Genomic DNA, 3,777 nt, shown 5'->3' on the forward strand with positions numbered 1-3,777 from the left:
GTTACGTGTATAATAGTAATGAAAAACCAATCATTCTGTAATAAATGAATGATAGTATATTCCTTGTTTAGTATACTTGAAATGTATTTGTAAATTGTATACCCTTGTTCAGTTTTGAATCAAACCCATGGTCTTGTAAAACAGTGCAAACCCATGTTCTTGTAAAACAGTGCAAACTCATGTTCTTCTAAAAAGTGTACTCTAGTATACTTGAATTGTGAGTTAGTATTCTTGAATCATAAATTATACCTATTATAATTTATATGTACTTTCTGTATGGATACTAATTGTTCATGAATGCAACCCCTTGTTGCTTTTTCGAGGGCTCGTGAGAAGATTTTCCCTTCGTTTCAATCTAGTTTTTCTTGTTGTTGTTGTTGTTGTTGTTTTTGTTTCTCTTAGGTTGTTCTGGAGTAGCAACCATAGAGTTCTGATGGGCTCCATGGTTAATAAGTGACTGTGCTAGCTCTTTGGCACTGTCAAAGGTAACAGGCCTGTAAGCAATAAAAATTCCCTGGATCTGAGGTGACAACCCCTAGATATATCTTTCAATCTTTTTTCTCTATAGAGCAACCATATCCGGGCATATGATCGCCAAGTCGCCGAACCTATTAGTGTAGGTTGTTATGTGTGAACCAACCATAGTAAGACCCCAAAGCTCTTGCTCAAGCTTCTGAATTTCACCTTATGGACAGTACTCCCGCATCAACATCGACTTGAGGTTCACCCAACTTATCAAGTTAGCCACTACCAGAGTCAGCGACTTAACACGGCCGCTCCACCATGTTAGGGCTCTATCAGCAAAAGTACAAGTAGCGAATTTAACTTTGCTACCTTTCGGATAGGAGCAGATATCGAAGACTGCCTCTGTTTTCTCAATCCATTGCCTTAACGCCATAACTCCCCCGGTCCCATTAAAGGTCCTAGGTTTGGCGTTCGTAAAGTACTTGTAGTTACACTCCTGATGGTGCGCGTGACTTTCTCCCTAATTGGAAGGGTGTGCACCACTTCCTGACCCACTAGCGATAGTGGTGTTTATATGAGACATAGCAGCTGGAAAATGCATGTCGATTGTATAGGCATATTTAGTACATAGAGTTTGGAAATTTTGACCTTAAAGCAGGTCTACAATATACCACAATACTGGGAAAACATCGACATCAAACCGACCTACCGAAAATTAAATTTTTGCGTTTGTACTGAAAAACATGAAAAATAACACTTGAACATATCCAAAGACTTAGACTATAACCAAAAGAGTAAATAGTGAACGAGTAGAGTATCATCTACTTCCTACTAGATTCGGCCCTGGATTTGGCTAACTGGCGTTCTATTTCATACATACGCCTTTATTGTGTTACTTGTCGTTCTCGTAGTTCTCTGACTTTGGCTTGTGATGCCTCCAGTTCTCTCATCAGGAAATTAGTACTATACCTTGTCGCATAATTACTGTCTTCTAGGTTGCAAATATGAACAATGTTAACTCCAGAAGCAGCATCAACCTGCATGACTCGGTGATAGCAGCTCTTCTTTGTTCCTCGTTACGCGCTACACGACGGACTAACACTGGGAGGGCTCTGTCTGCCAAGCCTCCTATGTCCAGATTGTAGAAGCTTCGGTCTCCTAGGTAAAGATGGTTCTGACCCTATTCGTTACTGATGTGTGTAAAACCAACTAGTTTTATCCCTACTTTTTATTAATAATTTGAGCACACAAAGGCAGTGAACCTGTCTTTAAGTGGTATAGATTGATAAGTAAGGTATCGAACTCAGGGAATGGAAAATTAAACTAATAACTAATTTTAACTAAAACAAATAATAAAAGTAAAGGGTTTTTATCTAGTTTTGCAAGACCAGAAACTTAGACAAACTAAATTAACTAATTAACTAAAGCAACAACTATTCACCAAATTTGATAAAGATGTTTCCATTTAGGTTCAACCAATTCACTCCTATGGTTATTTAAGTTTAAGGTAGATTAATTGCTATTGGTTACCAATTATAATAGTTAGGTTCATATTCATTACTCCTAACCCTTAGACAATTAACTAATTTAAGCGTTGATCAAGTGTTTAAACTAATTAATTCCCTAGATTAATTATTTGGATTATATAAGATTTGTAATGGTCAATTAAGTTATTAATTCAATTAACCTCTTGTTGATGGTTTCTCAAACAAGCTCACACATTAATCTTCCTATTCTCTTATTAATCTTAGTTTCATAATCATTACTTCTAAGCATATGGTTTAGCATTCACATAGACATATGAGGTTAACAATTAAGTGATGTTCATGCAACCTAATTGCCTTCCAATTAACAGAAAATAGTAGTGATTAATACATAAGGTTCTTTAACAAACTTAATTTAATAAATCACCAATAGATAATTAAGCAAGAATCATTAATCAAACCATAGGAGTTCTTTGGTATTCCCCAAACAGAAACAAAAACGAATTTAGCTCATAATTGCAGTAGAAACAAACATAAAAACAAAGTTTACTAAATCAAACATATTCAATTCCTAAGTCTAAGTGGTAGAATTAACCTAATTGCTTGAATTCTTCCAACTATTGAATCCTAGGGTTCCTTAGCGTCTTCTGAGTCTCTTAGTCGCAGCTAATTCTTCAAAAATCGCCAGGAGTATGATCCCATGAGATACGGATTCGTCTTTTATAGATATCCCAAAACAGGGTGTACTCGGCGAGTAGCAGAATCAACTCGCCGAGTAGATCCATACTTATCCGTCTTGAATCAGCAGTCGTATTTATCTTCTGGAATATCCTCGTGTACTCGCCGAGTATGGTCGATCTACTCGCCGAGTATATCCCCTTCTTTCACTCTTTGATCTTCAATTGCTTCCCTTTTCTCCTTTTTGCTTCCAAGCATATCTTTCGGACTGAAAACACAATTCACAACATTTTAAGTACCTTTTGTCCACATTATTCACATAATTAATCAAAAATAACTAAAAATATATGCTAAATAATTAACTAATTACGCACATATCAAAATACCACACACTTGACTTTTGCTTGCCCCCAAGCAAAACTAAATTTTAAACATATTAGAATCACATATAATAACTCCAATCCAACCCAGCCATTATGCCAAGACCGCAACGCATGCATTTGTGTCTAAAATTTCCTAAAAACCCCCCATACTTCAAATACTCACAATCCTCATAAACATTCACCCACTCACCCCGAACTATGCTCATTTTATGCAACCCTCCGAATCCATCCTCGGAAAATCTCTTTACCCTCAAGGTATTTTTAATTGAGCAACCCAAGCATACATATTCTAGAATTACAACTTTTTGATACCACTATGGAGCTCTTTGAATTCTTCACTTTCTTGATATTTGATCTTTGATATCTTTGAATTCACCAACTTGTATTGACTTTTGGTATCTTCAACTTTTTGAATTTCTTGGAATTTTGATCTTTAGATCTTCACTTCAATTGCTCCAAAATTCCTATAACTTTTTCTAGTAATTTTTTTTCATGTATTTCTCAAATTTTTCCTCAGGCTGAGCAAGGTCGTGTTTTTGTCTCATGATTTCACTGAAGTAAGGAAGCCACAAATGCACTAGAACGTATATAGGCTCAACTAAACATTTGGGTTTTCATGCAATTATTAACACAATTCTAATATGGAATCCTAATTTTTTACCAAAGTTTTCTAATTTAAGACCTAAGCATTTTTTTTATGCAACAATTTTTAAAAATTAGCCTAAATTAAGATTCTAAGTGTTCTAAGATGTGACTAACCCCCTACC

This window comes from Lactuca saligna, chromosome 8 (genome assembly GCF_052625555.1).
Source record: "Lactuca saligna cultivar CGN05327 chromosome 8, ASM5262555v1, whole genome shotgun sequence".
NCBI lineage: Eukaryota > Viridiplantae > Streptophyta > Magnoliopsida > Asterales > Asteraceae > Lactuca > Lactuca saligna.